Genomic DNA, 25658 nt, shown 5'->3' with positions numbered 1-25658 from the left:
TCCTTGAGAGGGCCCAAATGTCAGACTCAGACAAGACAGCAAAGCAGCTATTATAAACATGTTCAAAGAACAAGAAAATATGCTTAAAAAATTAAAAGTCCAGGGACACCTGGGTGGCTCAGTCAGTGAAGCATCTGCTCAGTCATGATCCCAGGGTCCTGGGATCAAGCCCCGTATCAGGCTCCTTGCTCAGCAGCGAGCGAGCCTGCTTCTCCCTCTCCCTCTGTTCCCCCTGCTTGTGCGTTCTTTCTCTCCCTGACAAATAAGTATTTTTTAAAAATTAAAAAAGATGAACATTAAAAAACAACAACAACAACACTAAAAGTCCAGGGGCTCCTGGCTGGCTCTGTCAGTAGAGCATATGACTCTTGTTCTCAGAGTTGTGGGTTCAAGCCCCACGATGGGTGTAGAGATTACTTAAAAATAAAATCTTTAAAAAAAATTGTTTTAAGTCCACTGTTGCAATTTAACAAGATAAGATTACCTCCAAATTTGCCCATCCACAGCTGGTGAGAAGTCAGGACTCCCAACTAATCCCCGGGTTCTGTTCACCATTCCATGCTGTTTTCTTTGACAATGTATTATGCAGTAATTTGGAAAAACAGTCCAGGGAATCTAGATTTGTGCCATTAAGGGGATGGGGAGCCATTGAAGGTTTCTATATAGGAAAATGACACCATGAAAACAAATGATCCTACTACTTCCAAGACATCAGAGCTGCAGGGAAATAGATGTATTTTAATAACTCAGGAGAATGATGTAATCTCATGTAGTAATCTCCCTGAAATTTAATTTCATGTATCTGTGTTTTGAATTTAAAAATAATGTAATAAAAAGACTTTTATCTGCAGGTAATGATTGTATAAGATGATGACTGTATAGAAAATCCCAAAGAATCCACTAAAAAAAAAAGAACAGTTCAGCAGAAGTTGCAGGATGGAAGACAAATATATAAAAAAATCAACTGTATTTCTATACACTAGCAATAAAACAATTATATTTACAACACTATCAGAAATAATACTTAGGCAACCCTCTCAGGTCCCTCCTCCAAAGGAGCTTTGTACTATCACTTTGCTATTACTCAGTAAGTGTTGCTTTGCTGCCCACCACTCTGGTCTACCGTTAAAAAAAAAAAAAAAAAAAAAAGAATACATAGGATGAGATAACAAGAAGTGTAAAATTTGTACTATGAAAACCATAAAACATTATTTAAAGGTATTAAAGATCTAAATAAGTAGAAAAACATCCCATTTATGGATTGTAAGACTTAATACCATTAAAAATGACAAAGTTCTCCAAACTGATATACAGATTCAGCACAATCCTTACCAAAATCTCTACTGGTTTTTATACAGAATTTTGTAAGCTGATCCTGAAATTTACATGGAAATTCAAAGTAGCCAAGAACAGCCAAAACAATCTTGAAAAAGAACCAAGTTGGAGGGCTCATACATCTCAATTCCAAAACTTAATACAAAGTAATAGTAATCAAGGCAGGGTAGTACTAGCAAAAGGTTGGGGGAGGTGGGGGCCGGGAGAAGGGAAATTCTGAATAGTTGACACCACATCATTTGAACAAGCACCCAAAGCAGCAGGTGTTCATCAGGGAACCATCAACCACTAGTAGAGCAGGGTGGGGGTGAGGAGATGAGAGTAGGGCATTGAAGTCAAATTGCTGGTGAAGAAACTTCATTTGCATTTCAATGCACACCGCATCCCAGTGTTTTAGAAAATAGCATTACGCTAAAAACAGCAGGAACTGGAGGGGAGGCAATCAGATAAGAGAAAGTGGAGAGACTCCTTCACTCCTAGGAGTAAGGTGGCTAAGGTGTGGGGCCCAAGCCAGCAGCTAGGATTTCCAGCTCCCGACTGCCCAGAGGGTGGCAGCAGCAGCTACTCCTCCAGTCCTCCCCAGCAGCCGAAATCTGTCTTAATACAGCGCAGTGGCTTCGGCATCCGAGTCCTGGAGAATAAAGGCACGCATCAGAGCAGCTGCAGTGAAAGAAGGTCAAACAGTCTGGGTGCCTTCAACCGAGACAGAAATGTAAGCAGTAGCTGGTCAGCAGTAGCAGTGGGACGGCTGGGGAAAGGAGATGAATACAAGTCTTGAAAATGAGTATGAGATGCCTGTGAGTCATCCATATATATAAGCTGCGAAGGGTAAGAGGGATCAGAGCTAGAAGCACACATTTTAGAGCCATAATCAGAGGAAGGATGAAAAGGTAGGAAATCTCCAAAATCAAGTTCAAGGACAGAAAACTATGGAGGGAAACCAAAGCCCAGACTGAGCAGGAAAATCCCACTGGCAAGACCAATAATAGCAGAACCCCGAGAAGGCAGTGCTGCGAGGCCAAGGGCTGGGAGAGCCAAGGAGAAGTGTTCAGTAGCATCAAATGCAGCCTACATGTACCAGCCACATGCAATTACGACATTTCATTGTTCTAAAAGCCTTCTAAAAAGCTCTACGCGCTTCTAAAACTGGGTAAAGTACAAACCTCTGGCCAACTGCATTTGCTGAAGGGGCTGTGGAAAATCTAGAGAACCAGTAAAGTCACGGTGCTCTATTATGTTGCCTCATCTTACAGTGAGCATCACCTTTCAGAAAGCAAACCTGAACAACTGAATCTGTTCATCATTTCCTTCATGACTTCTAGGTTTCCAGTCCATGTTGAGAAGGCCTCATCCATACCAGGGTTAAACTAATGGGCTCCAATATTTTTTCTAGTATTTGCATAATTTTTACATCTAGAACTTTAATCAACATGGAGTTTATTTTTCTATACTGTGTAAGGAAGAAAACTAACTTTTGCTTTCGGATGTACTACCTGAACTGCTTATTAAATAAACCACCCTTTTCTCAATTAACCACAATGTCATCTTCAATAGTAAGTCCTCGTTCACAACTGGATCTGTTTCTAGACATGATTCTATTCCTTGGATCGGTCTACTGCTTTGCCATGCCTCCAAACACAGTAGATTTACAGCAGTGCTGCTCAACTGTGATCCATAGACCAATCATATCCAGAATTACCATGGAGAGTATTTAAACAGAAGACTCTTCAGACATGCCATCCCCCCCTTCCTTACCTCCCCAATATCTATAAATTGAAAACTCTTAATAGCAGATCATTTTTTAAACAGCAACTACGTAATCTTATGTACAGTGTTTGAGAAGTACTCCACTATGCATGTTTCTCAAATTTTTCTTATCAATTCTTTTTTAAAGAGTTAACATTTGGGGGTGCCTGGGTGGCTCAGTCGTTAAGCGTCTGCCTTCGGCTCAGGTCATGATCCCAGCGTCCTGGGATCGAGCCCCACATGGGGCTCTCTGCTCTGCGGGAAGCCTGCTTCTCCCTCTCCCACTCCCCCTGCTTGTGTTCCCTCTCTCGCTGTGTCTCTCTCTGTCAAATAAATAAATAAAATCTTTAAAAAAAAAAAAAAAAAGAGTTAACATTTGTCTGGTGAAACAATTTGAAAATCAAAAGGAAAACAAGACTCAGGGAAAAAATAATACATGACAAAATATACAAAGAGCTCTTATAAATTAAAAAAAAAAATCAGCAACACATAGGAAAAAAGAGTTTGTACAGAGAAGCTATAAAAGAGAAAAAAAACACAGATCGTTTATCCAAATAGACAGTATGTTCTCCTTAAACTTAGGATTAAAATTAAAATGAAGCCTTGACGATTTTCATCCAATAGTTCCACTACTAATGACTTAAAGACTGTAATATCCAGAGTCCATTAAGCCATCTTGCAGTACTTAAAACCCACATACAAACCCACACTTGGAACTCTATTCTACAGAAAAGCAAGTGCATATTAAGTACATATGAATAAGGACTCAATCATTCGTTTATTTCTCAATCATTTATTGAACAAAGAATTAACACCAATTACTCTTGTGGATTACTTGAGTCACAGTCATGAACAAAACACAAAACAGACCATGAACAAGTAACTAAATACCATCAGGATGGAACAGCTACAGAGACACATACGCAGGCTAAACGAAATGAACAACACTGGTGGGGGGGGCGGGGGTGGAGAAGGCTGTTGCTTTAGGAAGGTAAAAAAAAATAATGAAAAACCACTCAGCTACATCACTTACTAAGGAAGGGAAGACTGCAGGAGGAACAGGTTTCATTGAAGGCAACTCAGAACAGTGACAGTATCTTCAGCCATGAGACTGGCTGGCATGCCCAAGGGAGTGAGAAGTGCAAAGAGCAGATCCTGGGCAGATCAAAATTGAGAGTCCTGGGGCATGACAGAAGGAGTCAGTGTTAGCTAAGGAAAATCGGAAGGGTAGAGTCACAGGAGGACACTGATCAGCTCTACATATTACCTACAAGTCAACAAAGATGAGGCCTGAAATGTGAATCGAAGCCTCAGTGAGAAGAGACTGCACACTCATCAGGATGGCTACTAGCAAAAAAAATAAATAACAGTCCTGGCAAGGATGGCAAGGATGTGGAAGTGGAGACACTGGAACCCTTAAGCTTTGCTGGTGGGAATGTGGAATGGTGCAGCAGCTACTGAAAACAGTATGGCAGTTCATCAAAAAATTAAACACAGAATTACCAGATGATCCAGCAACTGTACTTCTGGGTATATTTTCAAAGGAACTAAAAGCAGGGGCTCAAACAGGTATTTGTACATCAAGCTTCATAGCAAAGTTATTCACAATAGCCAAAAGGTGGAAGCAACCCAAAATGTCCACTGGCGGGTGAATAAATAAACAAAATGTTGATAGAGCCACACAATGGAATATTACTCAACCTTAAAAGGGAATGAAGTTCTGACAGTTCTGATATATACTACAATGTCTATGAACCTTGAAAACATGACACTAAATAAGGCAGACACAAAAGGACAAATACCTAATTCCACTTATATGAGATGCATAGACACAGCCAGACTGGTGACTGCCAGGGGCTGAGGGCAAGGAGGGTTGGCAAGATGTGTTTAATGGGTATAGAGTTTGGAATGGCAGGAAAGTTCTGCAGATGGATGATGGAGACAGTTGCACAACAATGTGAAATCTCCTTAATGCCAATGAACTGGACACTTAAAGATGGTTATGCTGGTAAATTTTGTTCCGCATATTTTACTACAATAAAAAAAAGTGTGAAGGTCATTGTTGACCTGGAAAATAGCTATGATAAGGATTAAAGCCCAACTGCAAAGTGCTTAGGAAAGAACAGTGGGAGCACTCTAAAGAGGAAGAGAGAAATGGATACTGGGACAGGACAAAGCATTCTTTTGTTTTCAAAGAGATAGTTATAGCTTGTCTGCATACTGATAGCTAGGAACCCAGTGGAGGAAAGGAAAAGATTATACAGAAGAGAGAGTGTGACACAGCATCCAAGTGAAGAGGTTGGCCGTACATAGGAACAGGGACACAGATGCATGTGGGTGGTACCAGGAGCTAGTAGAAAATTCTGAGTGCTTTTATTTTCTCAGAGTAATAGGAAGAAAAATCACTGACTGAGAGAGGAGGAAAGGAAGGTATTAGAAAATTAAGTAGAAAGAAAGTATCAAACAGTCATCTGAGAGAACAGGAAAATAGGAGACAGGAGAATCACCTGATAGCTGATGAGGTCCACCCAAAGTCTGATTCCTGGATGTAAAGGGAGACCCATCGAGCTGGTTGTGTGCTTCCCAGCCAAGTTCAACTGGTGGAGCAGAAATGGGAACCGGCAGAGAGCTGAATTAACTAAGGAAAGGGTTTTACCAGGCAAGTACCAGAACAAAACATGGGAGGGGGCAGAAAGACAAGGGAATGAAGACTACTTCCATGACTGATCAGGGAGATTTAAGTTGAGGAAAGAAGGATGGCCCATAAGAAGGGAAAGGGTTTGTGATAAGGAGATAGGATCAATGCATTCAGATCCTGTGTGGTGACAGACTGTTGGGTTAAGGTACTAAGAGAGTAAAATGGAACCACAGGAGGTGATGGTCTGAGTAGAATGCTTGAAGCTGATATGTAGAAGGCATACAGCTATTGTTCATGGAGAAACAGGTAGCAAAGGCAGACTGGGGTATGACAGCGTGTAAGGACAGGAGGTCAAGAAATACAAAGACCATAGTATTGGAAAGATATTAAAACCACTAAGAATCATGACAAGACAGAAGCAGTCACAGAAAACTTGATGTTCAAGTATTTCAGGAACAGGGAGACAGACAACTGCACCAAGAAGGAATAGTAAGCAGTACAATCTTAAGGCAAAGCTTGGAGGACATGCCAGTATTGTTTCAGAGGCAACTTAAAGTAACCAGATTAGGCCCAAGATGGAGTGACTCATGCTAAGACCCAAGTCAACAAACCAAAACTTAAGTTTCCATGGTTACCTGGCAGAGAAAAGGAAGACCCAGGTCAACCAATCACCGCTTGCCCACTAAGCATATGCTCCATCTAAGGAATTTAACCCTGCTTTCACCAATCAGCAAGTGTCCAGTGTAACTTCCTTGTTCCTGCTCACTTTGATCTATAAAAACCTCACCTTTGGAGTTCCTTTCTATTTACCAGATTGGATGCTGCCTGATTAATGAATTGCTGAATAAACCCTACTATATCAGTAAACTGTCCATGGAAAACATTCTTTCAACAACTGAAAACAAAATGATCTAAATCAACCCAAGAATAGCTGAAGAACATACACATCCACAGTATGGACAATAATGCAAACATTAAAAACTAGTTATATGTACTTGCAATTGACCTGAAAGGACTTCCATGTACCTTGCTAATTCTTAAAAGGAAAAAAAAAAAATGTATATACAGGCCTGCATGGTTTTATGTCTGACAACAGTATGGACAAGTCAAGGTTTTTAAGCAATTATTTCTAAATATTTATATGAGGCTACAATGGGTCAAATACATTAATTTTCCACCATAAAAAATATAAAAATTTCCAGAACACCTGGGTGGCTGAATCAGTTAAGTGTCTGCCTTCAGCTCAGGTCATGATCTCAGGGCCCTGGGTCAGGCTCCCTGCTCAGCAGGTAGCCTGCTTCTCCCTCTCCTTCTGCCACTCCCCCTGCTTGTGCACACACACACATCCTCTCTCTCAAATAAATAAAATCCTTTTTTTTTTTAATATTTGAGAGAGAGAGCGCGCGCAAGCGGGGGGGGGGGGGGGGAAGGGACAGAGGGAGTAGGACAAGACTCCCCACGTGGAGCCAGATGTGGAGCTTGATCCAGGAACCTGAGATCATGACCGGAACCAAAGGCAGACGCCTCACTGACTGAGCCACCCAGGCACCCCTCAAATAAATAAAATTTTAAAAAGAAAAGAATATAAAAATCTCCATCTTTACCATACTCTCAGAATTGCTAATTAAAATAATAAGTTAAGTTTAACAACATTAAAAGAAAATGACCCATCATTATTTACACAATGATAGATGAGCAAGTATCTCAAAATGTGAAATTGTGTGATTATGACTAGCTAGACTCAAACACATGTAAATGGTCCATTGTGTTAGGTCAAAAGAAATTATTTACATCTTGCATCTTTTAATTAGCAAGTAGTTTTAAATCATAATGATCAAGTTTAAGGAAAATCCTTCCCTGAGTGGCCTCTACTACTTTAAAAGAAGAACACAGGACACCTGGGGCGTAAGAGAAGGAGGTGGTGGAGGAGGAAGGGCAGATAAAATTTTGCATAATTGTCAGAAAGCTAAGGGCAGGAATTGAAATAACTCTGCGCAAAGTAATACAGATTAACGTCCACCTACAAATCTCTCTCAAATAATACACTTAGGGGACATATGAAATTCTCATGTTAGGATAAACTTTTAGTTTTTAAATAGTTACTGAAGGAGTATTATTATCATAGTCATACAACCTATGTTAACTCCCACTTTCTTTAAATGCGGGGGGCGGGGGGGGCTGCAAATCATATGAAAAACTTCCACAGACAACATATATTTTAGTAACAGGAAACTGTAAATGCCTGTACTGTGGGGGAGGGGGAAACCAGTAGGTTGCCACAGGGACCATGTTCATACTAAGATATTAAAAGGTTTTACCTGCTTAGATCTGGTTGCAGCTATCTAAACAGAGAAACTTCAAGAACCTCACAGGCACAGGAGAGACACAACACAGTAGTATCTCAATCCATTAACCTCCCCGAGCTGGAGGACTGAACAAGGGAAATGGGAGTCTGGCTCAGAACTGGAGACTTCTGTGATGTCTATAGGAGGGAAGAGGCCAGTAACACCAGTACATTACTATGCTAGGACAGTAGGTCTTTCTGCCCCCCCTCCCACTCCCAGCCAAAATACCACCTGAAAAGCTCCACTTCCAGAGCAGGGCAGAAACCCAAAACTTGAATTCTTCTACAGATCCACTAGGAGCAGAGAGAATACCCAGGAAAGAGAGGAGGCAATGAGAAAATGCTCCAGAGGGATATCTGGATTCTCCCCAATTTATTTATTAACTTGCCCATTACCCATTCATATTTCCTCCTGTGTTTTTCTTGTAGCCTACAACACCCAAACATGCATCAGCACTATGTAACTTCGTATCTGGGGGAAAAAAATACAGTTTAGCATGTTACCTCTAATGAAGTACAAATAAGTGGATTGCACAGAGATGGATATCAAGAAATCTGTGAGATGTGCCTAGAATTTTTCACCAAGCTTGCAATAAATGGGAAGCAATTCTGAGTACCAATAATGCAAGCACTGTGTAGGGAGCTTTTAATCACCTCTATAAAAAAAAAAAACAACCTAATTTCAAACAGATCATGCTCAAAGGTACTTAGAACTAACAAATGAGGTGGAATTTTAACCTATGTGTTTGACTCCCACCCAAGCTTTTTAATTTCTCCACAGTCCCTAAACTCTAGGGTTAATATTTTATTGTTAAAAAGAAAAAAACTGAAGAGTCCTTCACAACTTTAGAGACAGACACTCCTTTCCACAAAAGTCACATTCTACACAAACCAAAAGAGTCCCTGAAAAATTATCTAAATTACTTGTTTTGAAATAAGAAACTGAGTCAAGAAGGGCAAAAAGAAAGATGTCTTTCCCAGACTGGGGTCTAATGAGTTGTAATGAGAAATGCAACTAGCAACTATGATTTGCTATCAGGAAAGTTTCTTTAGAGGCAAGTCCCTGGCTCTGATGAACATGCTCACTTCTAGGCTTCCCAAGACTAAAACCATAATAGAAAGATGAATACGTATCTGGCTCAGGAGAATGGTTTAAAACATTCACTCTATTACGCACTGCTCCCCGCCCCCAAAAAAAAAAAAAAGAAAAAGAAAAAGTAAAATATTTTAAAAAGGCAGATTCCACCATAGGAGCTTTTCCTAATTCTTACAAATATCAACATAAAGCTAATTTATTAGGTTGCCTCAGTACTGCATAATATGGTGGTTCTCACTCTTCCTTTACTGGAGGAAACACAAAGGATTTGTCCTTTCTAAAACTCCAAATATTAACACAGTGCTTAATAACTCTGAAAATTTCAACTCTGACCCCCACAGTTGTTACTGCTCTATGACTTTATTAGAGTGTATGGCTGAAAATTGATGCCATTTATCCATGTAAGTACTTCCTTAATACAACAAATAAAGAGGTTAAGAAATTCTGTACCAGAAAGTCTACTAAAAGCATTGTTAGAGGCTTCAGTCATATTATCATCTGAATTAGATTAACTTCCAAATTCACAACTAGGAAATTTTATGAGGAAATAATAGTTATGTCCTTTTCTTTTCAAGAAAACTACCAGGCTTGTTTGTTCTAACCAGAGGAAATGAAATTTTGGCCCCGAAGACCTATTTGAAGGGAGGGAGGGAGGAAGGGGAAAAGGGGAGAAAGAGGAAGGGAGGAAAATTCAGCAAGTCTTTACCATAAACGTATTTACATTAAAAATTGAAAAGCAGGGGCGCCTGGGTGGCTCAGTTGGTTAAGCGACTGCCTTCGGCTCAGGTCATGATCCTGGAGTCCCGGGATCGAGTCCCACATCGGGCTCCCTGCTCGGCGGGGAGTCTGCTTCTCCCTCTGACCCTCCCCCCTCTCATGCTCTCTCTCATTCTCTCTCTCGCAAAATAAAATAAAATAAAATAAAATAATTTAAAAAAATTGAAAAGCAGCTGACAGAGCCAACTCACTTTACATAATTTCAGTTATTCACTGTAATTTTTAAACTTTTTCAATCCTTTTATTATAATAGTTGAAATAACAATAGGACTGGAATATTCTCTTTGAACCACAAATACACTCCCCTGACTTCCCTAACCCTGACTGAGACATATTCTTTAAAAATCTACTTTCAACCCACCTTCCTTTTCTACAAGCCAGATGTTCTTTTTAAGAAGTGTTGAGGGGTGCCTGGGTGGCTCAGTCAGTTAAGTGTCTGCCTTTGGCTCAGGTAATGATCCCGGGGTCCTGGGATCAAGTCCCACAATGGGCTCCCTGCTCCACAAGGAGTCGGCTTCTCCCTCTCCCTCTGCCTGCCACTCCCCCTGCTCCTTTCTTTCTCTCTCTGACAAATAAATAAATCTTAAAAAAAAATGTTTAAAAAAAATGAAAACAAAAAAATTAAAAAGTATTGTCTTGAATGAAATCAAATAGGAAACAGAATTTAAGCAAGGGAATTTATATGTTTCTCAGCTTAATACAGAACAGGGTTTTGGGGGAGGTGGCTGAATTTGTTGTTCTTGTTGTTACCATACAGTGCATTATTGGTTTCTGGAGTAGAATTCAGTGATTCATCACTTACATACAATACCCAGTGCTCATCACAACAAATGCCCTCCTAAATGCCCATCACCCATCTAGCCCATCCCCCACCCACCTCCCTCCATCAACCCTTAGTTTGTTCTCTATCTTCAAGAGTCACTTATGGCTTGTTTCCCTCTCTCCTCTTTCAGAAAAGGGGTTTTAAAAATGCATACACAAAAACACATGCATAAAAATACATATATACTAGTCTTGGCTCTGCCACCAGTTACTATGAGACCTTGTCTAAGTCAATAAATTGTCATTTTCTCATCATTAACGATGATGGAATTCACGTGAATCTATTGTAAGACTAAACTGTATTGATGCCAAGCGCTCCCAAATCAATTCTGGAGTACTGACAACCACCAAACACTGAAGAAGTAAATGACCAGAGGAACCCATTTCTATCCCTGTCTTCTATACAAGACACTCTTCCCCCTTGGTGGAGGGTGGGCGGTGGGTAGAGCAAGAGTTCCCATGCTTTAAAAAAAAAAAAAAAAAAGAAAGAAAGAAAGAAACTCAACAGGAAGACTTCTAAGGTCCATTTCTAAAATTCTAACGTTTTCCAATCAGATCAGACTGTCTCCATAGTGGGCAAATGAACAGGTCCAAGAAGGGAGTAAGGAAAACCTTTACTTCCTTTTCAGTTTGAATCATGTGAGTCCACTATTTTAACAACAGCAAAAATACTTTTTTAACATATAGTCGAAAGACAGTATGGATGGTCTGTGCGAATGTGCCAGTGTTTGACAGACCGATCCAACAAAGATAGAATGGGCTCATCTCTGGGTTAAATTTCCTGCCAAGTACAAAACTGCTTCAAACCAACCAACACACACACACACATGCACACGCGTGCACCCACATGCACACACCAGTTTTAATGCACTGAGTGGCAGATTTGATTGATTTCATATATTCATCCTGACCTCTTGCATCTCTACCCACGTAACTAAAAGAACAAGAGTCAAGTACTGCTAGATGGTACATTTATTTAAGCAGATAAATGTATAAAGCCTAAGGTCTACATAAAAAAGCAGCTAAGTGATCTTTTTACACATCAGAATGTCCCTTCACTCTTGGGACAGTCAGGCTTAACAAATAAAAACAGAAGATAGCCAATTAAAGTTGAATTTCAGATAAACAATGAACAAATTTTAGTGTACATATGTCCCATACATATATATGGAACATGCAATAAAAAAATTATTCAATGTTTATCTGAAATTCAGATTTAATTGAGTGCCTTATGTTTTATATGGCAACCCTAATCCCATCCCCAGGCCCCCACCAAGTGTACAATTATTAGGAATGACCAACCACTCTGGGTTGCCTCAGACTTTGGGGTTTCCCAAGACACAGGACTTTCAGTACTAAAACCAGGAAAGTTTTAGGCAAACCTGTCACCCTACAATTAACCATCTCATGGAATAAGCGAATTGTAGCCTGGATTCTACCACTAGTTAATTTTGATCTTTTGTTTATGAAACAACTTTTCTGTGCCTTATTTTCTCATGTCTGTCATCGTCTGTCATCATTTATCTAACGCACAAAATTTAAAGTGAGGATAAAATGGAATGCAGCAAGTAATAAAGGACTCTGGAAAAATGCAAAGGCACTATAAATGCTAGTTATTAGTATAGTTGGTTTGGGTACAAAGTTCTGTTTATGCAAAATTTCAAAGCAGTTTTACTTAGTTTTATTTACACACTTTAAATAATCTAATGAAGGTACTATTACTTGCAACACTAGTTTGACTGCATATAAAAATGTCCAATAGACTTGCTCCTTTTAGAACTATGGCAATAAGCTCTTGGTGTGATGCTGGCCTCCCCACTTACTCACTGTGTAACAGGGGACAATTCCCTTAACATTCCAGAGCTTCAAGTTCACTATACAACTGGGGTGGTAATAATAAATGCCTCACAAAACTCCCTTTGGGAACAAAGAAATCAGGTGAACATGCTCTACATAAACCACAATATGCAATGCACGTGTTCGTAGCATTTTAAATTCATTCATGCCAAACTATGTATACCAATGCCAATACTTTTCTTTCATCGTGATTATTTATTTATACCCCCACTGACTTTGAAGATACTGAAGTCAAATGTATGCTTACCGAGAAGCGAGGCCAAGGAGCCAAACAGACGGAGTCCGACATTTAGTTCTACTACTTACTAAATGTCACCTTAGGTCAACTAATTTCCTAAGCCTCAATGTCCTCACCCGTAAAATGTGAAGAGGAGTAGTATGTGTATCAAAGAGCGTTAAGAGGACTCAGCAGCCAGCACGCACCAAGGGTGGTATGTCTGCCTCACAAGAAGCACTCCAGCCTCAGCCGCAGGTTATCATCATTTCAGGTTTCAGGCATTTAAGATTCTAAAGGTTAGAAGCAGTTGAAATCATAGATCCATCCATAAAATTCCTTATAGAATAATAATAAGAGAATAAGGATACTTAACACATCTTGTATTTGGAATTGGTACTATTCCATTTAGCATTTCTAGTTCACTAGTCAATTTTGGGGATTTCTCTCCATGAGCTTCAGTTAGGTGATGACAAATTTATCTTTAAGAAAATACATATATGAAGAATATTTTTTTCTCATGGCTACTACTCCATGCTCAAGTTTAAATATCCTTGGAGTTTATGACACAGAACTATCGGATCCCACCCTGTGGGTCCCACTCCTGTCCCAAAGGTAAAGAACGCAAATGCAATATAATTCGGGACCAACTCTTTTTAACCAACTCAACTTACTGGGCCTCCATACGTCTAAAAAAGTTGATCCGCAAAAAACTTCCCTAACTCTCAGGGTTTTTATAGTATTACGCCTACGGCTAATAACTTCATGCCAAGACCCAGCAACACACAGGGGAGTCCTCAGAGGCGGTTCTGTTGTCCATTCATCAATCCTGTCATGTGGTAGACCCCCATCACCCCCCACCCAGACAACTCACACATCTACATGCGCTCAGGGTTCTGAATCATGTTGCTTCACCTTCCTCATCTAAGGGAAAACCTATTCCTCCTCTGCTTTCTACTCACCTTCCAAGCCACATATCTCCCCTTATTGTCATATCCAAAAGAAGTGATATGAAATTCTCTATATACAAGTGCAGCTTTTTATCCTAGAATTTTGTTTACAGTTCATCCATAGAAAGGAAATGGGGGGAATGGCATGTTCAGTCATCATTATATTATCCAAATGGTAGGGCAGAGAAACTAAACCTTAGGAGCCCTACTTCACAGCACTGTTTTGACAAATTCATCAGTGTGTCCTAACCAGCCAAGAATTAAATGCCCTGACTGTATTATAACAATACTGAATAGGACTACTTACCCCACCCCCACCCCACCCCCCGCCCGGCCGTTAGTACTAATTCCTTACTTATTCCAATTATCTCCAAAATGGTTAATGAGAGCCACCTATATAAATATTTCAGGAGAACATGATTAGATTATATAATGACATCAGCCTGGATGGTTGGTACTTGAGGGTCTTAGTAACTTCAACTCAATCCAGGTAAGTACTTTATTTAGTATTACATGAACCTAAACCTAAGAGAGTGGATTGGTTGGTAGTTCAATTAACAATTTCACTTTTGAACTTAACTATTTTCTTCCCTACAGCAAAAACAGAAAATGAAATTAAAGAAAATTCAAAGGCCAGAGGCTAAATAGTTGCAAACATATGAAATATGTCAACAAAAGTAATGTGCTTAAAATAAGCAAAATAAAGTACACGTTTGAGAAGATAGTTCAGGTAAATTTAGCCTTTGAGAATGTAAAGAGATTAACTTGTCAAAATTAAGATTTTCAAGATAATTTTAGTCTACACCATCTAAATCTACCCAATCTAAATCTATACCTTTTAATTTTAAGAATTTATAAACTGGGGTGCCTGGGTGGCTCAGTTGGTTAAGCGACTGCCTTCGGCTCAGGTCATGATCCTGGAGTCCTGGGATCGAGTCCCGCATCGGGCTCCCTGCTCGGCGAGGAGCCTGCTTCTCCCTCTGACCCTCCCCCCTCTCATGTACTCTCTCTCATTCTTACTCTCTCAAATAAATGAATAAATCTAAAAAAAAAAGAAAGAATTTATAAACTGTTCAGTAAGATTCCTTAGGTATTTCCTATCTTTTCCTCCATATCCTTCCTCATCCCAAAAGCCCTTTATCTGTATCTCGGCATATCAGTTAAAAACAAACGAAGGTGGGGCCTGGGTGGCTCAGTCGGTTAAGCTTCCACTTCTTGATTTCAGCTCAGGTTATGATCTCAGGGTTGTGAGATCAAGCCCCGGGTCAGGCTCTGCGCTGGGTGTGGAGCTTGCTTAAGATTCTCTCTCCCCCTCTGCCACCAGCCCCCCAGCTCTCTCCCTTTAAAAAAAAAAAATTAAGAAAAAGCAAATAATATATATAATAAGAACTGTAAGTATGTTGTAGAAATATGTAACTACAGGATAAATAACCTGCATCACAACCAACATTATATCAAATTCATTATTTGTATTATCTAAACGTTAATTAAGAATAAGGTTTAACGGGCACCTGGGTGGCTCAGTCCTTAAGCATCTGCCTTTGACTCAGGTCATGATCCCAGGGTCCTGGGATCAAGCCCCTCATGGGGCTCCCTGCTCAGCGGGAGGCCCGCTTCTCCCTCTCCCACTCCCCCTGCCTGTGTTCCCTCTCTTGCTGTGTCTCTGTCAAATAAATAAATAAAATAAAATAATTAAAAAAAGAATAAGGTTTAAACATGCAATACTTCCTTCAGTAAATACTTAAAAGCCTTTTACTGTATTTCACTTTATTCATATAATCTTATTCTATTTTTCCTTAACTTTTTACATAAATTTTCTTCTTCCCATAAACTGTCTATTTTACCATTAATAAAGCTTTTCTGAAACAAGAGTTTTCAAAATTAAAGCTGTGAAGATATGGTCTTCCCTCTCTTCTCCACCATTCTCCAGTGTGCCCAGCTTTCTGGCCTCTTGCAGCTTTGCCATAAGTGTTCAAAACCTAGACTGTGTTTTAAAACTAGAAGGCACAAGAAAACGGAATCTACCTTCAACAGCTATGAGAAATATCTGGCCCTACTCTAGGAAATTGTTTCGTGATTAGCCAAAAGGACAGCAAACCTGCTGCTGTTCCCATCTCCTTCCAAACTTCAAACCTAGATCACTTTCACATAGGAACGACAATATTCTGAATAATTTCTCTACTGCATGGCTATATGCACAGATAACCTTTTCTGTTACCATCTGAATGTGGAATAATGGATCACCAAGTTGAGTGAAGGCCATCAGAACTTGTCTACTCTAGAAAATACTTAAATGTAAATTACTAGAATCATGGACAGAAAATACTTTAAACCAATATAACTGAACACCAAGAAAAAAAAATAAGAATAATGGACTTGCTGTGCATCTCTAACAGAGTTAAGACACTAGACAATACCTATGGTAATGGGTCTACATTTATTCATGTACAACTCTATTTGTTAATGTTCTTCTACACACCCTTTTTCGATGGACTAACACCAACTGCATTAAAATAAAACTCTGTAATCACAATTTGCTTCTCCAGATTTTTTAAGGAGCTCAAAATACTTCACTCTGACCATCACACAAAGGACAAGTTCACATGCGAATCAGTTCAATTCTTCCATCATTTCAGAAGTCACAGGCCTTCTGAATATGCACAGTTCCCACATGTAACACCATGGGGTTCTAACTTTCACAATACAAGACACCAGGTTCCTCAAACCGTCTGTGACATTCTGTTTACTTCCTAATATACTTAACCGGTATACAGTGACAAATGTCCTTTCCCTTTTTGGGTACCTGATCAAGTCTAGACAAAATAATGAGAGACAAAGTTACTTTTGTCACTTTGCTATAGCACTTTATCCCCAGGCACCACTCACCACTTCCTTGTTCCCTAAGTAGGTGTACTAAAACTCCATAACCATTTCCCTGTCTACCCCAATCCAGCCAACCCTCTATAAAGGCAATACTAACTGCAGTCCTCTATACAAATGCCTTACTATTTAACACCCACTGTTTAATACACAGTAAGTTTTATATATATACATAAAATATATATATATATATATTTTCTAAGTAGGCTCCATGCCCAATGTGGGGCTTGAACTCAGGACCCTGAGATTGAGAGTCACATGTTCTACCAACTAAGCAAGCCAGCTGCCCCTACACAGTTAAGTTACCTTTGCAATTTCAATTTCTTTGTAAATCTAAACTCTGTTGGGCCATTCTTAGCCAGAAATTCAAAGTCTGGAGTTTCCAAAACCCACTAAGCACTAAAAGAAATGTGTAGAGAAACTACTGTGTACTGATGTATTCACTTAGTGACTTCAAAGCACTCCTCCTGTGGCCAAGTATACGATCCAAGAAAATGTAGGCACCGAAATATCTAAAATAAAGTGAAGGCACATCAACGGACAAGGAATATTCCTCTTTCCATCACACCTGCTTCATTACAAGACGGTCATCTTGGATATGCACATAAAAGGTCTAGAAGGACACACTACAAATTGGTAAGGGGTAATCCCCTTGCAAAAGAATCATGGGAACAGAGAAGTTACCCTTTTACTTACAGACTCCTAAACTGTTTAGTTTTTTATTAATAAATATAATATTTATTTGCATTCTTTTCAAAATCCATAGAAAACAAAGATTAGTAAATTCGACCAATATGGGCAAAGATCTGTGTGGGGGAGTGGGAAGGGAAGCAAAGATTTTGAAATGATCTTCTGAAACAGAAGATAAATGTCAACACTCATGATTCTAATTGATAAAAATGCTTACTGCTTTTATATTCTCAAAGCATTCTTAAAGCATTTTATCAACATGGACTATTCCTTGTAGCAGTTCTAGCCAATTTTACTTGTACTCAGATGCTAGAAAGTTTCAGTTCACTTGACCCTCAAATTCTTGCCCCAAAATTTCAAGAAACTAATTCACTTCAGGAGCCACAGTAAGGAAAGACTACAACTTGCCACATTCTAGCCCACTGCAACTATGAGTAACATGTAGAACTTGCTGCAGGTTAACAAAAAGCCCACTGCTGTTTTCCAGGCCTGCAACCAACAACTTCTGTTAAAATGTCCAGTTAGGAATTTCAAATAACACTAACACAAATTTAAAATGACTAGCACATGCTGAAATGGTAATACCACTCTAATTAGTGCTAAACTTAACAAAATAAAGAGGTTATTGAGTTCACAAACGCTCACACAAATACTTAATTGAAATTCAATTTGAGAAAAGATCAGTGATATTGGTGAATAACATGGCTTAATGTTCTAATGCATTTGTATTGAATTAAAATTAGTAGGAAAGGGGCGCCTGGGTGGCTCAGCTGGTTAAGCGTCTGCCTTTGGCTAGGGTCATTATCTCAGGTTCCTGAGATCGAGCCCGGCATCGGCAGGCTCATTGTTCAGCAGGGGGCCTGCTTCTCCCTCTCCCTCTCTCTAATAAATGATTAAAATCTTTTAAAAAAATAAACAAAATTAGTAGGAAAGCTACCTTCTCCTTTCGTAATTCTACAATCACAAAATGGGAAGAATTAAAAAAATGTTTTTGACAGTTTGGATACACTTGGTTTTAACTTAATACACTGTATGCTTAACAGAAGTATTTTGTAGTTAACAAAATTAACATTTTACCAGTTGACAATGGTAGGAGGTGCCAGTGCCTTCAAGATCTACGTCTTTGTTTCAATACCTGTCGAAACAAACATAAGACAAACATTACTACTTGTAGTCTAATCAATCAGAGCCAAATATCAGCCTCTTCCTGGAGATGTTTTTACTTCCAAAAACTCACAGAAAAATTTCTGCTTTTTTTGAAAACATCATCTATCACACTAGCAAATGACATCTTATCATGTAACCTTTCATCAAAAAAAGCACGTTATGTATCATTACACACCTATTAGAATGGACAAAATCCAAAAATACTGACATCACCAAATGTTGGCAAGAATACGGCGCAAGAGGAACTCATTCGTTTCTGGAGGGAATGCAAACTGCACAGCCACTTTGGAAGACAAGTTTGGCAGTTTCCTAGAAAACTAAACATATTCTTTACAGTATGATCCAGCAACTGAGCCTCCTTGGTATTTACCCAAATGAGCTGAAAGCTTATGACTAATGGAAAAAAAAAAAAAAAAACTACATACAAATATTTATAGCGGCTTTATTCATAATTGCCAAAACTTGGAAGTAACCAAGATGTCCTTGAATGCATAAACTGTGGTACATCCAGGCAATGGAATATTATTCAGCACTAAAAAGAAATGAGCTATCAAGCCATGAAAAGACATGGAGGAAACTTAAATGCACATTACTAAATGAAGTCAACCTGAAAAGGCTAATACACTGTCTGATTCCAACTCTACAGCATTCTGGAAAAGGAAAAGCTACTGAGACAGTAAAAGGTTGCCGAGGGTTAAGGAGGAAAATGGGATGAACAGGCAGAGCACAGAGGATTTGGGGGGGTGGTAGAATCACTCTGTATACTATTACAGTAGATAAACATCATTACATATTTGCCCAAACCCACAGAATGTACAACACCAAGAATGAGCCCTAAAGGTAAAATAAGGACTCTGAGTGATAATGATCTATCAGTGTAGGTTCAGTGACTGCAATAAATGTACCATTCTGGTGTGGGACTATTGATATATAATGAGGTCAGAGGTATATAGGAAATCTCTGAACCTTCTGCTCAATTTTGCTTTCAACCTGAAACTGCTCTAAAAAATAAAGTCTATTAAAATAAAAAGGTACATCCAAAACTTTTAAAAAGGCATATACTGAGTTTATTCTCTCATAATGGTAATGGTCAAGAAGTATAATTACTAAGATTTATAAACAGTATTTCACTGTGTATACAACACTTTTATCCACTATCCCAATGACTTTTTTAAGATTTATTTATTCATTTGACAGAGGGAGAGAGAGAGAGAGCACAAGCAGGGGGAGAGGGGGAGGAAGAAGCAGACTCCCCGCTGAGCTGAGGGCCAGACGTGGGGCTCAATCCCAGGACCCTGGGATCATGACCTGAGCCGAAGGCAAACAGACGCTTAACCATCTGAGCCCACCCAGGCGTCCCTCAATGATTTTTTTTTTTTTTTAAAGATTTTATTTCTTTGACAGAGAGAGACACAGCAAGAGAGGGAACACATGCAGGGGGAGCGGGAGAGGGAGAAGCAGGCTTCCCACTGAGCAGGGAGCCCGATGTGGGGCTCGATCCCAGGACCCTGATATCATGACCTGAGCCGAAGACAGACGCTTAACAACTGAGCCACCCAGGCACCCCCCTCAATGATTTTCTCAAATGCTTGTGAAGCAGGCAGGTTGCGATCATTATAGGCGTTTAAATAAATAATAATAACAATTTAACATGAGCCCAAACACACAGAGCCTGTAAGTGGAACTAACAGTTAAGTATTTTGACAAAATTTAGCATATCACTACTCATTCTTAATTTCCTCATTCCCTGTGAGGCAGCCAGATATACTTTAAAAAAAAAAAAAGGACTAGGCCTTAAAACCAGATATCCCCAGGTCCATAGCCCCCACTCTTTCTCATTAGCAATGACTCTAAACAAATTCATTCGTTTATTCATCCATTTATCCATCTGTCCATTTGGGTGGGGGGAAATCTTACAAATTTACCTGCTATTTCTTATGCCAGTTTCCTCATACGTAAATAGGGACGACAACATATACATACAATTCATATCCAGAATATCTGTTGAATTTCTATAAATAAAAGACAACTCAGTAGAAAAAATAGGCTACATATGTCCATGGGAAAAAAACCTAAACGTCCATTAACTATGAAATAGTCAGCCTCACTATCAAAGAAACACAAATGAAAACATTATCATTCCCCCCTATCAAATTTTTTTAATTAGAAAAAACATCACAAGCATTGGCAAGGATAGAGGGAACAAGAGTGCAGCCACTTCAGAGAGCAAGTAATTTGGCAGCATCCAGCAAAAGCTGAAAATGTAAATTCCTATGACCTAGCAAATGCCTCCTTAAAAAATTTGCCCTGGAGAAATTTTGGCACATGTGCATACTTACTTTACCACATTTTGTTTTGTTAATTAAATGGCCCAACATGACAGGTCCTGGTATTTAATTGGCCTTTAATAAATGTTGAATCTCCTCAACAACTAGTTAGTGAATGAATGCCTACTCGGCTCCATACCCAATGCTTCCCATTCTGGAAATGTGCCCACAGGACTCAAAAAGCTCCCGCTCCAGAGATAGAGACCGACAAGACAAACAGTACTGACATGGCCAAAACTACTGGATAAGGAGATGGGCTGTATTAAGGAAAGAGACAGGTAAATGCAGTCCTTGGTCTCAGAGGAGGAAAGAAGGTCAAGGAAGGCTGACTAAGAACTGAGCGGATCCACAGATTTTTGGCAAAGACCGGAGAGAGGAAACCACAGGCTGTAATAATAGCATCTGCAAAAGCACAGAAAGCACTGGAGAACTCTTAAGTACCCAGAAGCAGGCTGATAGATGACCCCAGAGGTATCAGGCCCTAATCCCTGGAACCTGCAAATGTTACCTTACTTGAGAAAAGGGTCTTTGCAGATGTGACTGAATTGAGGATCAGGGGATGAGAGAGCAGTCGGGATGACCAGCTGGGCCCTAATGCCATCACAAGCGTCCTTAGAAGAAAGGTGGCAGATCTGACACTCCTTTTGAGAAGGCAACGTGAGGACAGAGCAGAGAGGTACCGGTGGCCTGGAAGGCTGGAGCCAGGCCACCGAGTACAGCAGGCACAGCGACTAGAGAGGCGAGAACAGATTCTTCTCTGGAGGGGGCACCGCTATGCCAACGCCTGATTTCAGCCCAGTCAACTTCTGGCCCCTTTTAACTGTGGGATAATTGATCTCTGTTGTGCTAAGCCATCGAATTCGTGGTGTTACAGCAGCTCTAAGAAACAAAGGCAGTATCTCACCGGCACTGCCCTGTAAGCCCTGCAAAGTGCTAAGTGGTTTAGATATTACCCAAATTTCTGAAGAGCCATCCAGATTTGTACGCAGAATAGCCTATCAGATCTCTCATAGTGTTAAATCTCATGCCAATGTGGGAAATTTATAGATACGGTGGGGGGTGGGGGGAGTACACCTAGAAACAGAAAAATAAGAATCAAAAATCCAGAGAGAATATGAAGTTCTGGATCACCAGATATTTAACAAAAACCCATCATGATGGAAGACACAAATGAAAACTGAAAAAGGGGCGGAACTGGATAGAAACAGACGATGCAGAAATAGAGGGAATACTTCAAATACATGTGACTAATCCTTCAAAAAGATATGACACTCTTGTTGATGAAACACGAACGGGGCACCATACAGGACTAAAAAGAAAAAACTTGTTAAAATTAAGAATAGCACCTGATATTAAATTTAAAAATCAACAGATATATTAGAAAAAAGGTTGAGAATATTTTCCCAGAAAGGAAGCAAAATCAAAGAAGTAAAAAACAGAAATCAAAAAGACTTTTAAAAATAAGGTTGTAGCTGGGGGCGTAGGGCTATAGAGGCATAGGGGTTCTGGGGTTTCCAAAAGTCCAGGGTCAGCCACTCACCAAAGGCAGAGACACAAGTGGTGGGGAAATGAAAAAGGAAATGTATTTCAGTGAGGCCCACACAGGGAACAGAGTGGACTGATGTTTTAAAGACTGCCTCCAGGGGCACCTGGGTGGCTCAGTCGTTAAGGGTCTACCTTCAGCTCAGGTCATGATCCCAGGGTCCTGGAATCGAGTCCCACGTCCAGCTCCCTGCTTGGCGGAAAGCCTGCTTCTCCCTCTCCCGCTCTCCCTGCTGGTGTTCCTGCTCTCGCTCGCTCTTCTCTGTCAAATAAATAAATAAATAATCTTTAAAAAAAAAAGAGAGAGACTGCCTCCAAAGTGCTGAAAATACTTCTAGGTTTATGCAAGGAAATGTGGGACAAGGTCAGTGGGTACATGCAGGTGGGCAGTGAAGTTCAGGTGGATCACTGTCTTGGGATCAACCACACACACAAGTCTGGCTGGCTCAGGGCACTCCTGATTGCTTGAGGGGGTAGTTTCGGTTCCCATCACAAGATGTTCTGTGCAGGGTCTTTTGCCTGAGTTGAAGAGATAAGCAGGAAAGAAAAACTTAATTAGAAAGTCTGAGGTCACAATGGAGGTAGTCGAAGTCCTTTTTCAAGGTGTTGAATTAATCCAAAAGATCAAGTTCCACTAAAAGGAGTTTTAGAAAGAACCAAGAGAATGAAGAGGCAGGAATTACTGAAGCACTCGGCAGTAAAATATCCCAGAGCTGACGGATGCTAGTCTTCAGTTTGGAAAAGGCCCCACGGAGTGCTGAGCAGATGAATGGGGGCAAAAATAAGTGACCTCTAGACACAACCTTGTGAATTCTCAGAGTACTAGGTTTAAGACTACCCCAAAAGCTTCCAAAAAAAACCAAACAGTAGGTCACCTACAAATAATTATATAACTGATCAATACAGAAAGTGCTCCAGACAAACCAGGATGTATAGTCACCCTTCCTTTTTTTTTTTTTTTTTTTGAAGATTTATTTATTTGACAGAGAGAGACACAGAGAGAGGGGGAACACAAGCAGGGGGAGGCAGAGAGGGAGAAGCGGGCTTCCCGCCGAGCAGGGACCCCGATGTGGGGCTCGATTCCAGGGCCCTGAGATCATGACCTGAGCCGAAGGCAGACACTTAACGACTGAGCCACCCAGGCACCCCTATAGTCACCCTTCCTATAAAGGAGAAAGAATCATGCTGGCCTCAGATGTCTTTGCAACCCTGGAAGGCTATCAACAATGCCTTCAAAGTTTTGAGGGAAATGAATTTTAAATTACAACTCTACTCCTGGCTAAATTCCTGATCAATTGCCAGGAAGAATAAAGAAATATTCTGAGATGTAAGGTCTCAGGAAATTTACATTCTGCAAACATACTCTGATAAGAAATTACTTTAAAAATTCCTCCACCATGTGCACACATTGATAGTACTTTTAAAGACAATTTTATTAAAGCTAGAACTGACCTACAGTTTTGTACTATTTTACAAGAGCTAGATCCCATAGGTTAAGGGCTTAGTCCCGCCAAGACTATTCCCCACTTGCTAGTCACGAGTCACCAGCTGGTTACAAGCCAGGGATTCCCACAATCCCCTCCTCAAGTTCAATAATTTGCTAGAATGGCAACTCAGGAACACCCATTATTTATGTTTACTGGTGTATTATAAAGAATACATCTCCAGAACAGCCAAAGGGAAGGTGTGCATAGGGCAAGGGACAGAGAGAGGAGACACCGCAGAACTTCCAAACCCTCCCCAGGTGTACCACCTTCCCAGCACCTGGCCCAGGTCACCAACACGGAAGCTTGTTCATCGTTCAAGAGTTTGTTATCTCCAGCCCCCTCACTCCTCATAGGAGGTCGATGGGTGGGTCTGAAGTTTAAACTATCACTGGGTCTTTCTGGTGACCAGCCCCATCCTGAGGCTATCTAGAGAAACCCAACCTAAGTTGCTTCATTAGCATAAACTCAGGTGTTCAAAGGGAGTGTTTATGAATAACAAAAGACTCCTATCACTCGGGAAATTCCAAGGGTCTTCAGGAGCTCCATGCCAGAAGTGGGGACAAAGACCAAACATATTTTTATATTATACCCCAGGATTCTGTTATCATTCTCTATATTAGCAGTTTAAATGGGAGGGAAAGGTGTGATCATGTCAGTATATGTATTTTAAAAAAAAAGTACTTAAGGAAAGTAAATATCAATTATCAACTTTAAAAGGAACTTCATATTACAAAGCCTTAGTACAGAAAAAATGTAAAACATCTCACTAATAATTTTTATATTGATTATATGTTGAAATAATACTTTGGATACAAGTATTCCCCCTCCCTTATCCCCGGGGGGGGGGGGGGGGACGGAATACATTCCAAGATCCCCAGTGGATGTCTGAAACCACACACAGTACTAAACCCTACAGACACTATGTTTTCTCCTATACATACATACCTATGATAAAGTTTTATTTGTAAATTAGGCAAAGTAAGAGATTAACAATGTTAAAAAGAAAAATACAGGCCTGAAATGGCATCACTTAAGCCAAATCACCATATATGGACTTAATACCTAATCTTGCAGTTTCAACCTCCCCAAGAAATGTAGTCTTAATGGGGTCAGCCAGGAATTTTCTGATCAGCATCAATGAAGTAATATGTCACAGGGACCTTCTCCACACACCCCCAAAAGGAAGATGATTTAATTTGCATCAGACCCCCCTGCCATCCCCATAAGGGAAGATGATCTTGAATGAAACAATCCTTTTTTTTTTTTTTTAAAGATTTTATTTATTTATTTGACAGAGAGAGAGACAGCAAGAGAGGAACACAAGCAGGGGGAGTGGGAGAGGGAGAAGCAGGCTTCCCGCTGAGCAGAAAGCCCGATGTGGGGCTCGAACCCAGGGCCCCGGGATCATGACCTGAGCGGAAGGCAGACGCTTAACGACTGAGCCACCCAGGAGCCCCTCAATCCTTTTCTTTTTTAATAACTTTCTCACCCCATCCTCTTCCATTTTCTACAACTCCTTGGAGCTCCCCCGTACTTGCTGATGGGATGCTACCCGAGTCATCAATCATTTAATAAAATCTATTAGGTCTTCAAATTTACTTGAACTTTGTTTTTAAACAGCAATAATAATAAAATAGAACAACTGTAACAATATACTGTAATAAAAGTTAGGTTAACTATACTGGAATTAAAATTAAAAACTTAATATTAAATTATGTGAATGTAGTCTCTTAAAACATTTTATCTTAATGTACTCACCCTTCTTGTGCTAGATGATAAAATGCCT

General features: G+C 40.0%; 1 protein-coding gene across 4 annotated transcripts in view; it reads right to left on the bottom strand.

Moving 5' to 3' along the window:
* ACSL3 (acyl-CoA synthetase long chain family member 3) overlaps window positions 1-25658 on the bottom strand; it is a 73174-nt gene that overhangs the window by 31851 nt on the left and 15665 nt on the right. Inside the window, exons 2-4 of one of the 4 annotated variants that reach the window (XM_064587143.1) lie at window positions 22819-22904; window positions 22521-22647; window positions 18427-18484 (exon numbers count right to left, since the gene is read on the bottom strand). The exons of 1 other annotated variant lie outside the window; for it this stretch is intronic. The gene's annotated coding sequence lies outside the window, so the exon portion shown is untranslated. The remainder of the gene's footprint in view (window positions 1-18426; window positions 18485-22520; window positions 22648-22818; window positions 22905-25658) is intronic. 2 more of the 4 variants (XM_064587144.1, XM_064587142.1) reach the window with 2 other exon arrangements.

The sequence above is a fragment of the Mirounga angustirostris genome, unplaced genomic scaffold (genome assembly GCF_029215605.1).
Source record: "Mirounga angustirostris isolate CCGP_5_RB_7025 unplaced genomic scaffold, mMirAng1.0.hap1 SCAF_3, whole genome shotgun sequence".
Taxonomy (NCBI): Eukaryota; Metazoa; Chordata; class Mammalia; order Carnivora; family Phocidae; genus Mirounga; species Mirounga angustirostris.
This window is presented reverse-complemented; position numbering and strand designations above follow the sequence as displayed.